Source organism: Girardinichthys multiradiatus, chromosome 4, assembly GCF_021462225.1.
Source record: "Girardinichthys multiradiatus isolate DD_20200921_A chromosome 4, DD_fGirMul_XY1, whole genome shotgun sequence".
In the NCBI taxonomy this organism is placed as follows: Eukaryota; Metazoa; Chordata; class Actinopteri; order Cyprinodontiformes; family Goodeidae; genus Girardinichthys; species Girardinichthys multiradiatus.
This window is the reverse complement of record NC_061797.1, coordinates 49,767,492-49,781,753: the sequence shown is the minus strand read 5'-3', so window position 1 is coordinate 49,781,753 and position 14,262 is coordinate 49,767,492.

Genomic DNA, 14,262 nt, shown 5'->3' with positions numbered 1-14,262 from the left:
AGATTTCAGGAGGGCACTTTTTTGTCCATAGGATAAAAGGGCAGGTGCTCTACCACCACCTAGCGTCTGTCTGTGCATGTCCCTGCTTAACACATCCCTTGTCCCATATTTATTTATGGAAATATATTGATACATATACAAAACTACATCTCAATAACTTTTGCAGTCAAATGTATTGTTAAAATGGCATAAATGAATTATTACAAAAAAAACAACCTGTCAGTTTTTGAAGCTTGGGTATAAATTCCTTTGGAAGTAAGGTATATTTAAACAGCTTTCAGTTTGTTTTTAATTCTACAAAGCAGTAAAGCCTTATGTTCAACGACCCACATTAAGTTTTAGTAGAAATATCATCTTCAGGAGCTGATTCCACACTTTCGCATGGGAAAAGTGTTAAGTAATAAGCAGAAGCTTAAATTTAATCAGTTTTGCTCAGTATGCTGCACCCAAAATTTCAATCAATGTTTTCTTTTTTTTTTTTACGGCCTCTATTTTCATCCAATGATTCACGATAGCCCCTCTGTGTCATATTGTCAAATAAGAGACTCAATATAACGGCAACAATTCCGGACACAGAATTGCAATCAAGACGGTTTATTAAGAACTTTGGCAGGATAAAGAAATCTGTTCGTTCACTGGCTTTTCATCAGTGGTCTGGATGGGGACTTAGGAAGAGAGATGAGGCGTTAATATAATGGTTGGATTGGCAACTGAGTGAAGGTGCGGGACCGGAGTGAGGTGCCTTATTGAGCATGGAGGACTAGGGCTTGCAGGAGGAGTTCACTCTTTCCTGCGAAGGCTCCCGGTGATCATTTGAGCTGTGGAGATGCAGCCAAGCATGCAACGTTTGAGGGTGGACAGGCAGGTGATTGTTAAGGCACAGGCTGGAGAAAGGAGAGGAAGGGAGACGGTGGGGCCGGCTGGGAGAAGTTCAAAAAGGTTTGCTTGATCGTGACACAGAGGACTTGAAATCCGGGGCTTGGCCACCAGCAGAGTATAATCTGTGAGACATGAAAGGAGGGGTGAACGTGAAGATGACAGGGCAGTTTTAGATGAACAGTGGAGGGGCTAAGAATAGCTTCTTAGAATAGGCCTTGAGGGGGAGGTTTTTGGAGGAGAGCCAGACCTCCTGCCCAGGTGAGTAGGTGGGAGCCCGCCTCCTCTTCAAATCGACCTACTTCTTATTCTGATGAGTGGTTCGCAGAAGGGTGGCCTTGGTTTGATTCCAGATTCTCCAACAACGGAGAAGGTAGGACTTGACGGATGGCAAGATGGAATCTGGAAAAGTAGCAGGGAGAAGAGAAAGTTGATAACCTAGAGACACCTCAAAAGGGGATCAACCTTAAGCTGCTGAAATGTGAGTGTTGTGGGTATATTCGACCCACATAAGGTGACCACTCGATGACGTGGAGTTATCAGTACAGAGACACCGGAGGATTTTCACCAACTCCTGATTAAGCCTCTCACACTGGCCATTCGTTTGGGGGTGGAACCCTGAGGAGAGTTGGGACTTAGTCTCAAGAGCTGAGCAGAAACTACAGCAAACCTGTGAGACAAGCTGTGGCCCTCTGTCTGAGACGATCTCTGTTGGAATGCCATGGAGCCTGAAGACCTGATTAATGAGGAGCCTAGCAGTTTAGCAGCTGATGGAAGTTTGGTGAGTGAAATAAGGTGACAGGCCTTGGAGAAACGGTCAATAATAGACAAAATGACAGTCTTATTCTTGGGGATGGAAGTCCGGTAAGAAATTCCAAGGTAATATGGGACCAAAGATAGCTGGGAACGGAGAGTGGTTGAAGCAAACCTACAGGAGGTCTATTAGAGGTCTTGTTTCTCACACAGGTGGCACAGGCAGAGACATATTTAACTACATCCTTTTTCAATGATGGCCACCAAAAGTAGCAGCGAAGGAGAGCAATAGTACGGCTAGAACCGGGATGGGCAGAAAATCTTGACGTGTGAGCCTACTGGATAACCTGAAATCTGACTCTGGATGAGACATAGAGGCGATTGGGGCGACCTCCCCCTGGATCTGGTTCCTCTATTTGTGCTCTGCAGATGTGATCTTCCAGATCCCAGAATAATGCACCGATGACACAGGAAGCGGGACTAATGCAAGCTGGTTTGGAACCTTCTTCTGATGGGATGAACTGTCTAGAGAGAGGTTCAGCATTTTTTTAGTCTAGACGGTAAGTAATAGTGAAATGAAAATGTGAGAAGAACGATGACCATCGTGACTGGCAAGGATTGAGACATTTTGCTGACTGAATGTAAGGCAAGGTTTTTGTGGTCTGTCTAGATGATAGGTAAATATCTCCACTCCTCCAGAGCCATTCTGATGGCCAAGAGTTCCCGATCTCCAACATCGTAATTACGTTCTGCAGATGAGGAGGGACGGATGATGTCAGCCTTCAGTGAATCGTTAATGTAGTGTTCCATAGATTCATGCTCTGCATCTGGCATCCTAAAGAGGTGCCCAGATGGTAATGGGGCCAGATCCTTACTGAACACCCTCTGGAGATCATGGTAATCAGGGGGAACATTAGAGAGATCTGGGGGCACCGGACGTCTTGCTGGAGAAGGAGTTGTAGGGACAGAGGCGCAAAGGCTGGAGGTATATCAGTAGGAGCTCCACGCTTCAGTGCAGGAGTCTGCCCAGTTTAAGTGGGAATTATGTTTCTTTAGCCAAGGGTGACCCAGAACCACGGGTTACTCCTTAGTAGGAAAAACGAAAAAGGAGATCAACTCATGATGATTGCCAGACGTTATGAACTGTATGAGATGAATCTGTTTGGAAACAGGGTTAAGTGGCCACCCATCCAAAAGTGGTAACTTTAACTGGTGAGAGGAGATCCTGAACTGGAATATTAAGTTTCTGGACTAAATTTGGGTTGATAAGATTTTGTTCAGAGTCAGAATCTAGCAGAACCAAGACAGTGATTTGATCTTGATTTACACAAATCGTAGATTTAAGCAGGAAACGGGGGTATTCAGTCTGTAAAACAGTGCCCACCAGCACCCCCTGATTTACTTGCGGGCTGGCTCTTTTAGGCATACGGGGCAGTTGGAACGAAAATGAACTGAATCCCCATAGTAGAGACACTGACTGGCATTCATCCATCTTTGCCTCTCTTCGGGGGAAATATGGGAAACATTGGAAATATTCAAGTTTTCTGAGAGCTTCTCCTCGTACGTGGGTTCTCTCCAGATACTCCAGCTTCTTCCCACAGTCAAAGACATGACTGTTTAATTGGTTTCTCTAAACTACCCCTCTGAGTGGACATTTGTGGTCATTGTTGTTTGTCCTTTGTGTATCTGTGTTGCCCTGTAATGGACATGTACACTGGCAGAAAATCTCACAAAAGCAGACAGCAGACAAAAATTTGGTTTTAATTAGCATGTTTTAAAGAACAAATAAGGTTATGAGCTTTAAATGAATTTCTTCTTTATCTGAAAAACAAATCTTCCTCTTTCCAGGATATGAAAGGGAACTCTTTTAGTCACGTTCAGTGGTGAGCTGAGGTACTTCTGCGTTAGACTAGTAAGTTTTACCTTGTTGTTGTTGTTATGATTTGGGGTTGTTTCGTTTTTGGTTTCTGGGTTCTTGTTGGTCTTATTCACAATTCAAGTTTTGAATCATGTTTCTGTTTATTTTCCTGGTCATGCTTTAGTTTTGTCGTCTTGTTCATGTTTTGTCAAGTTTGGTTTTCGGATCTGGTTATGCTTTTGCTTCATGTTTTTCTAGTTTCTGTTAGTTTGTGTTCAAGAGTCTCTGTTTTGCTCCAGCCATGTTTTGTTCTGTTAATTCGGATCACCTGCACCTACTAATCTGTCTTCTTGTTTCACCTGGTCACACTCCATAAATACACACCTGTTCTGTCATTCATGGCGGAAACATTTATCATATCATGTCTTTTTCTCAAACCAAGTCTTGTTTTTATGCTCATGCCATGCCTGTCTCGCCAGCCTGTTTGTTGTTTTGTTCCTGCCTCCTGCTGTGAGTGAGTTTTTGTTATTAAACCTTTTGCACTTACCATCACACTGCCTGCTCGTCAGCCTTAACAGTTGTTGTATTAAAAATACTTCATTGTTACACCTGCCAAAACCAGGGCTGGCTGTAAAACCCATCAGATTTGGTATGTTGGCATCTCTGAGATAAAAAAAACTTCTCATTGTTCCAGTCAGATTGCAAAGCTTCCCTACCAGTATGTGTTGGACCGCTTTCAGCTTCTTCTTCTTGTAAATCACGTTGTTGGCTCATTCAATCAAGCTGCATTTATTCTAAGGGTTATCATAAACAAGTTAAGGTCACATGTCCCTGATCTGATGGTAATCGCAAATTTGAAAGAGCGAGGAACATCTCCATGATTAAACATAAGAGTAATCCTAAAATCTTATTGATAAGAATTCTCTGACAGATCTGAAATTTATTGCAAGAAAAGACTTTAACCAGATTTTTCAGAAATTGAACCAGTCTTTATTTCCAGGTTAAAGAAAACTGTGCAGGTTAACTGTTGGGATCTTTTCCAGGTACCTTGGTCTTTTTGTAAGTCAGTTCCCATGCATTGCTGGTTCCAGCTATACGAACCAATTCCCAACTAGAGTAAATCAGACAACAGTTTAGGTGTCTTCAGCAATGTAGTAGGGTTCATTAAAAATGTCTCAGCTAGCAAACAAAGTAGTGGAGTCACTGGAAAAACCCTTCTTGCTTGTCCATATAAAGAGTCATGCAAAAGTATTCATACCTCGTCAACCTTTGCATTTTGTCTCACAAAGTTCAGTGCATTTTACTGGAATGTTTGTGAGATAGACCAACACAAAGTAGTGCACCACTGTAAGGATTGTGAAATCTGACAAATGCAGATGTATTCAGCCTCTCTTCACATGGTGGTTTTGCACTGAATAACTGCACTCAAATTAAACATGGGATTTTTCCATTTTTCAGTAAGAGACCTTGCTACTGCAATAAAATATAGACTTATTTTATCTTTTCTAACAAAGATGCTGTATGCTGTTTGCCTAGAAGATTGGTGTGTAAGATGTTTGTCTGGCATGAAACAAGCATGATGAGAAGATTAGTGTTAGACTGGTGAAAAAATTTTGATCAAGCTGCCAGGGATTATATAGCGGAAAGAAAGGATCCAGAAAATGTATCTGCACACAACAGAACACGTGCAGAGCTTAATTTTATTTGAGTTTAATTTTGAGAAACTTCTATTGAAAATATGTTGCAGCCTGAAATATAGAAAAATATAAATACTACCATATGGAATGAAATAAATAAGATAATTGCTGGGACCACAGCCATGGGTTTCAACACTAAAACTCCGGTACATACTTTCCTGGAACCTTTCAAAATAAAGTGCATTAACCTTCTTCCAGCACAGCCAGGAAAGGGGGTAACTGCGGACTTCCTGTGGCGCCATTACCCAAATAAAAGCCCCCACCTTTCCACAAATCTTTCTCTTCCACACGGCCTTCCAGAGGAACTGGTTAGGAGGGCAAACACAGCGCGCTGATGTCTTTTGCTGGTAAAAAGACATAAATTCAACTGGATCCCAGGAAGCCATACGATCACCGATCATATGCAAAGTTAAGTAGAATAAAATAATGTCTGTGTATCCGGTATTTTCATTCATGAACGGGGAAATTAAGGTGTAAGAGTTGCTTACATTTTCTCTTCGAGGCCCCACAGAAGCAAACGGTGTTCGAGAGAAGCCCCGGTGGAGAAGCTGTTTCGACAAGCCGGGTCTGGAAGAAAGCGGCCCGCAACCGTGTTTACGGTAACGAACAGCTGGTCACCTTCTGATCGGGAGAAACTGAGGAAGTTAGCGGGAAGCTAACTCTTTGTTCACGACGGATATCTTCTTCAAACTTCGCCCTTGGACAACATTCCCTCAACAGCTTCAGAGGTTGGGTTTTGGGCAGATTAACAGATTGGTTTAGGATGAAATAATCTGAACGTTTTCATGTTATGAAGTTTGTTTTGTGGAACTCGGCTATCTTGGTGCTAGCATGCTACCTGTAGCACACAGGCCGGTTCGTGTTCTTTGTATGTTTTAAAGCTAAGATAAACTTTATTTAAAGGGTGGTTTTAACCAGAACATTGCTCATAACGCGCCATCAGCGCTTATGCATTTTAACCCTTTTATTAACCTGGTATTTTAAAGGTATGTGTTGATTCTGGCGCTAAGCTATCTCTAGCTTAGCACTTTAGCTAGCTTCTTTGTTAGCCCAACGGCCAGTCGGTAAGAACACGTGTGCTAGCATTAAGGCTAGTCAACAGAAAGGTTGTTAGGTTTCAAGCTAGTGAATAATAGTCCCTGAACATCATTTACTAAAGTTGATAACTAAGTAAACACCATTAAGCCCCATTTCTCCAGAAAGATTTGGCTCTTTTCCAAATTATTCCCTTAATATTATTTCTTTAAATATTATTTTAATAAATAAAGGCAGCTAATGAGACACCGTTGAGAATTAGTCATCCAGGAGGTTGGTTTTATTCAGCAGATCATTATTTAAAATGTTACTTTATTAAAATAATATTTAATCTGATCTTACATTGTGAATGGTTGTCTAAATGTTTGCTGATTATTTTCTAAGTTGGTTCCAAGACTAAATTAACTTCATTTCCAGATTCTTCAAGATAATCCTTGGTTCTCAAACATAAACATTGCATGGTAATGTTGCATCACTCTTTTGGTCATAATTTCTAATCATCTTTAATCAACTTGTTTATATTGTACATAGTCCATTGGTCTTCATTATTCTTTAATTCTGCTTGGTAGTTTAGTTGGATTGTTTTAGCAAAGTAAAGAGTTTGTTGATTGAAATATGTTTGACTTTGAGTTGACTTATTTTTGTTCATAAATTCTTGTATTTTAAGAAATTGTGTGAATTCATTCCATATATGTGCAGAGTTTATGCTGTTCAATAATGTCAGAGCTCGTCTCACACCTTTCTATTTTGTCCTAAAACCATCACCTTACTGGGCTGGTATTCACAGGACAACCCTTAACAGACCGGAATATTATTTGGTAAAATATTAATATTAAATAATATTCTCAGATTCATATTTCCAATATAATTCAGCAAACACCCTGCATGCTTTGCATCCAGTGACAATGTTTCTTTATTTGACAAAAAAAAAATCCTTCAAACTGAAAACAAAAGAATCAAAGAATGCTCTTAAGTCAGTCGTGACAGATGGAGTCTTCCACAGAACCAACAAGGTGACGTTCCAACACAAAAATGCATTTTAAAGTCAGCAACACATTCCAGCTCCTCTTGTCTACTTTTTGTTTTAGTTGCTTATGTTATGATTATTTTCTTCTGACTTGCTTGTGTGCATAGTGACTATGATTTGCTGCTAAAGAATTCTTTGGGAAGATTGTGTTGAGGTTTACCTCTTTATCTCATCCCCATAGTACAAATTAGAAGGAAGGCTGAGATGACCCACCTTATTAATGCTTAAATCAAACTAAAAAGGGCTAAAATTACATATTGGTGAGGATAAAACCTCGCACAAAACACTTTACATTACTGCCCCGCTAAAAAACAAAGTAATCAGTCACAGGAGACGGGCAATTGCTAATTAAAGATAAAAAAAACAACCTTTCCAGAAGTTCACGCGGTTCTTTTTAAAGAGATACAAGAAACACTTAATCTCACCATTGCCTCAAAATTGTTGAATTAAAATTTACTCAATTCAATTCAGTTTTTTTATATAGCAGCAATTCACAAGACATGCCGTGTCAAGGCACTTTAGAAAGTCAATTCAATCAATCATACAGATTCCAAATTAGGTACATCCATTTTAATTAATCCTAACTATCAAACAGTGCAGTCAGATTCAGTTTATTATTCAAATTAGTTTAAAAAACATTTTATTTAAGGAACCCAGCAGATTGCCAGTGACTTGTACCATTCACTCCTCCTGGATGAGCATGTAGAGACAGTGGACAGTCACTTGGATTGACTTTGCAGCAATCCCTCATACTGAGCATGCATGTAGCGACAGTGGAGAGGAAAATCTCCCTTTTAACAGGAAGAAACCTCCAGCAGAACCAGAACCAGGCTCAATGTAAGCGGCCACATAACCACTGATCCAGGAGTACTTTCTATGGGATAGAAAAGTAAAACATTAGGTAGCCTTTAGAGGCTTCATCTAGGAGAGATAAATCATTTCTGTTTAAATCAGTGGCGTCTTGTAGAGGGCCCTACCATTCCCCGTTTTACATTAAAAGAAAAACAAAATCAACACGAAATAGTGAAACAAAAGCATTTCGTAATGACACGTATATCATTTTAGATGTGGAAGATAAATGTTTTATGGTTAAGCAGTACACTTTTGTTTCATTCAAGGATGTCCAATTGGTGACATATTTCCACTCTGGGGGGGTGAATCTTTGCCACAGTAGCTCCTCTTTTACTTACCACCACGCACATGGAGGCGACGTCATAAAGTTCGGCTGATTGGCAGGTTTAGAGGCAGGGGTTGAGAGAGAGAGACAAGCAAAATGGAGGAGTAAAAAAATTCAGTAAAATCTCTAAAATAAAAAGCTTTTCAGATGAGGTTGTGTTAGGAGAAGCCGATAAGCCGAACATTAATCAGCAGTCCAAGGAAAGATGGAGACTCTAAACCTAATCAAGACTAAACAACCACATTCCAGGTCCTGGTTGTTTTCCAGGACCTGGAATGGACAAAGACAGGCATGACTGATTTAAAGCACATTTCAGAAAAGGCAATGAGGCAACTGGAATCCATATGAAACATGCACTGAGACTAGCCATGTCTGGAAAAACTATATACAGGTCCTTCTCAAAATATTAGCATATTGTGATAAAGTTCATTATTTTCCATAATGTCATGATGAAAATTTAACATTCATATATTTTAGATTCATTGCACACTAACTGAAATATTTCAGGTCTTTTATTGTCTTAATACGGATGATTTTGGCATACAGCTCATGAAAACCCAAAATTCCTATCTCACACAATTAGCATATTTCATCCGACCAATAACTAATAACTAATATAATTTGAAAGATGTCTTACATAAAAAGGTCAAAATAATCAAGCTCTATCTTATATTCTGAACATTACAGTGCAAAATTATTCATAACCCGGGCAGAATTAGATTTGTTCACATCCAAACAAGTAGTCTGTCTGAAGGTAAATTGGGACAAACCTGTGCATTTAAGATTTTGATAAAATGTTTTGCAGTGCTCTTAATTCCACTTACAAACCATTATAATCAAATATGCACATATTTTATATATTGAAATGATAGATCTTATCATAAGATAAAAGATAAATATTGGTGTCATTTGTTGAAATAAGAAGAACATTTGTTTAGCACTTTATTACAGTATTGCAATCACGTTCTTTACATCAGAGAAAACAACAGTCTAACTGTTGGAAAGATTCCCTCATTGACTCCTCCTTGACTGAGATCTTCAGCAATGACTGATGAAGTGGCATCTGCTGTAGCCATGGTGACAGAAACATTTCCTGAAATCCGGAAGAGCTTCATTCCCTCCCTCTTCCTAGTTGATAAAACATTTTTCCACCATACCATTTATTTCTAGATCACATCAACTGTCCAGTTTCATGAAGCAGGGATCTCAAAAACAGCACAATTGCTCATTTTGATTAGGAGGTGATGCCTCCACCTCACAGCAGACAGCTTTTAGGTTGCATCTCTTGTGAGATCAGAATCAACTCGGACCCATCACAGGCATGCCCTCACTCCATACTGAGGCGAGGAGGAGTGCCGTGGAACTTGTGTTAGAGGTTATTTGCTGCGATGCAGACATCTTTTATGTAGCAGCTTCTCCTGGTGTTGTGGTCATTCACCCAGATCCTCCACTCCTCGGTGCCAGTCCGAATGGAACAGTAGTTGGTCCAAATGAAGGAAAGCCAAATGACCATTAACAACAAATATAGGCTCAGTTGATCACAACTGACTTTTCCTGGAGTGATGCAAAGACAGACTTTAGAAAGAAATATGTAACAGTAATCTGGTTTTGAAGAGACAAGGAGCTTGTCAAAAATGTGTAAGGAGAGAAGAATCAAGAGATAAAAAGGGAGAAAAATTATAATTACATCATTACATTTGGTCAAAGAAGGGGGAAGCCTGCGCCGCCCCAACTGTGAAGTGCAACAGGAACATCGTCATGTCATGTGAGTATTTTGCTGCAGGAGGGATTGGTGCACTTCACCTAATCTATGGCACGATCAGGAAGAAAATAATTTTGCAACTGAGGTCTGGAATCTTTGTTCTGCTGCAAAATACATGAACAAAGACAACATTATGTTTTAACTGTGCACAATCAGAACATAGAGAAATACAGTAAAACACCTATAATTACACTTTTGTTTCTGGAGTGAAACATCCATACAAAAATAGAAGGATGGATAGAAGGACAATGACAGGTCGTATAGCATACCTGCACTAACCTTAGTGTTGAAATACATTTCAAAGCTTGAGCATCTTTCTCCATGTCTTCACTGGTGTTTTTGACAATATAAATTTGGTGATGAACTCCAAGTCCTTAAGGTTGGAAGCCCTCCTTGCCATCACCCTAATTTATATACTGCAGGTTTCCTGATGGTCTCTAAAAGTAGAATAGCAGGCAGATCTTTTAGCAGGATCCTCTCCTGTGGAACCAACTCCCAGATTTTTTTATCAGTTGGTACGCGAGTCATATGAGATCAGAATCAGCTTTATTGCCAAGTTCGTGCAAACAAACAAGGAATTTGCCTCCGGTACACTTTGCTCTTTGGTTTTGTTTTTGCATTACAGAATAAACATATGTACAATATACACATATCTAATAAAAAAGGTGCATTTGCAACATCTGTATGCTGTTGTTCTGTACTCTATTGAATGTTCATCAGAGAAACATCCTGGGGGAAGAAACTGTCTCTGTAGCGCCACCTGAAGGTAAAACTCTGAACAGTTTATGTGCAGGGTGTGTGGGGTCTGCAGAGATTTTAGCAGCTCTTTTCCTGACCCTTGACCTGTATAAGTCCTGGATGGAGGGAAGGTCAGCTCTGATTATTCTCTCTGCAGTCCTGATTATTCGTTGCAGTCTGGACCTGTCCTGTTTTGTGGATGATCCAAACCACACTGAGATGGATGAACACAGGACAGATTGAATGATGGCAGTGGAGAAGATGACCAGCAGCTCCTGTGGAAGGTTGAACTTCTTGAGTTGCCTCAAACAGTGTTCTTTCAAACAGTGTCTATGTGTGAAGACCATCTCAGGTCCTCAGAGATGGTGGTTCCTAAGAACCTGAAGTGGTCCACGGCCGATACAGTGTTGTTGAGGATGGTGAGGGGGGTGGTGTTCTCCGAAAGTCCACCATCATTTCCACAGCCTTGAGTGGGTTGAGTTCAAGGTAGTTCTGACAACACCAGTGTACCAGCCGATCCACCTGCTGTCTGTATGCAGACTCATCACCGTCCTGGATCAGTCCAATGACAGTGGTGTCGTCTGCAAACTTAAGGAGTTTCACGGACGGGTCCGCTGAGGTGCAGTCATTTGTGTACAGAGAGAAGAGGAGTGGGGATAGAACACACCCCTGGGGGGCACCAGTACTTATTGATCTGGATCGGGAGAAGATGCTCCCCAGTCTCACCTGCTGCTGTCGGTCCGTCAGGAAGCTGTTGATCCACTGACAGGTGGAGGCTGGGACGTTGAGCTGGGTGAGCTTCTGGTGGAGGATGTCTGGTATGATGTGTTGAAGGCCGAGCTGAAGTCTACAAACAGGATCCTGGCGTACGTCCCTGGGTGGTCGAGGTGTTGCAGGATGAAGTGTAGACCTAAGTTAACAGCATCATCTGCCGACCTGTTTGCTCGGTAAGCAAACTGCAGGAGGTCCAGCAGGGGGCCTGTGATGTCTTTCAGGAGCTTCAACACCAGCCGCTCAAAGGATTTCATGACCACAGACGTCAGGGCTACAGGCCTGTAGTCATTTAATCCTAGGATGGTGGGTTTCTTGGGCACCGGGATGATGGTGGATCGTTTGAGGCAGGAGGGGACCTCACATTTCTCCAGTGACTTGTTGAAGATCCTCGTGAAGATCGGAGCGAGTTGATTTGCACAACCTTTCAGGCATGATGGGGAGACATTATCAGGTCCTCCAGCTTTCTTTGTTTTCATGCGCTGAAAGAGCCTGTTTACCTCTTCCTCTGAGATCTTTAGTGCAGGCAGAGGATCTGATGGTGGGGGGTTGGTAGCTTTGTGGGAGGAATTTGTTCCTGAAGGACGGGTGTGATCTGGGTATTTTGGGTATTTTGACCTATTCAGTGATGTTCATGGACAGGGTGCCTTCTTATTTTCAACTTATGCATTGCATGCTCATTTACTTTGAAAAATAAAATGTTTTTGTGTACAAAGAATCAATGACAGGATTATAATACACAACTTTTTTTGTTTTTCTGATTCCTGCCTATAAACATTTGAGCAAGAACTCATAACAACAGCTCAAAAACAACTCAAAAAAATAAAAAGAATGCTAAAATGTATTTTAACCCTCCTTTTATTCTCGGGGCCTACTGGACCCCATTCAATGTTTAATGTCATTATTTGACATCATTTTTTTGGCTTCATATTTAGTGACTTTTCGTAATTTTATGGGGAAATATAAGTAAACATAAAATTGACATGGCAATAGTTTTTCAATGTGTTGTACACATGTTGGACACAACATGTGTACTTAAAGGTCAGTTTGAACCTCGGCTGTTTAAGATGTATAAAACATATAAGAAATATCAATATTTTACACACGTTTCTATCATAATGTGGTATTTTTGTGTGATGGACCAGAGGCAGACAAGCACGGAGGAAGCAGCGTGGGATCAAAAAACTCCTTTAATTTTCAATGTCGGCTTACTTGCAGGCGAGTGCAGGGCAACAAAACTGTCCAGATACAGGCATTGAAAACTGGATCCAAATAAGGGGTAAATCCAAAGACTCCAACGAGACGTGGAAGACGTGACAAAAGGACATGACGACACCGCATGGAGCAAAGGACAAAGACAGACTTAAATAGGGACGAAGGTGAACATGAAACAATAGGGCAGGTAATCAGGGAACAGGTGAGACATGGAGACAGAGGGAGCAGGTGAACCAGATAGGGATAAATGAGGACATGGAGGAGCTTGTCGAAGAACAAACCCAGGGACCAGAACAGAGGGAGAACAGATCTAATAATAGTACAAACACAGTCAACAGAACCGAACCTTGGAAACAGAACCCAGAAATGGGGACTCAAGGACTAACCAAACAGTAACAGAAAAAAGACACTAATGTAACTAATTGCAGAATCCAAACCACACACGATAAGCAGAACATAACCTAGAAAATAAGACACCAGAACGGGAACTCAAAGACTAATCATACTGGACAGCAACCACCTAACTAAAACGTAAACAAATACAGAACCAAAAATCCACATCGAGACAGTTTCGGATGATATTGATGTCAGAATCAAACAAAATGTTGCAATCTTCTTTACTTTAGGGCCCTAAGCCCACGTAACTATTACTGTAGCAGAACATGAACTGGAGAAGGGGAAACACCACAAGAAGTTTGATTGTTCCCACGCTGTGGGGGTGGGAAAATACTATTCCTGTGAAGATATTGATAATTCACAAAACTTAGGGGTTGAGCAAACACATGGAATCTTGTACAGCAACCTTCTAGTCCATTTCATTAGGTGCCCTGTGTGCTCTCCCTTTCTGCTCCGGTTTACTGCAAATGAGATGTTGTCAAACTCTTTGACTATGAAGGTGACATAAAGAGAATGTGTCTGAGACAGAGGAGAACATTGAGGAGGACCCTTTCTCTCTATCTTTCCTCCATCTTCTCTGCTTCAGGCACTCTTAGGATCACTAAAAGTCCTCCTCACTGCTCTGAACATCTCCTCATGTTAGGAGGCCAATTTTAGTCTGGCAAAGGACTCGTTAATTTAAGTAACAATTATAATTTAGCATAAATATTCCCTCTAGGTGTAATGAAATAATTTTCCTTTCAGGCTGTAAGAGGACCTAAACAGCCATTCCTCTATGATTTAATATTTTTGTCTATTAAATCTAACAGGAAATGTTTTGGTCGATTTAAACTAGACTAACAATAAAATTACTACTGGGGACTGAAATGTGACAAAACATTTATTATATTGTAATCAAAGGTGCATAAAAGTTTGTCTCCACCATCTTTGAACATTTACAGACTGACATTTCTCCTC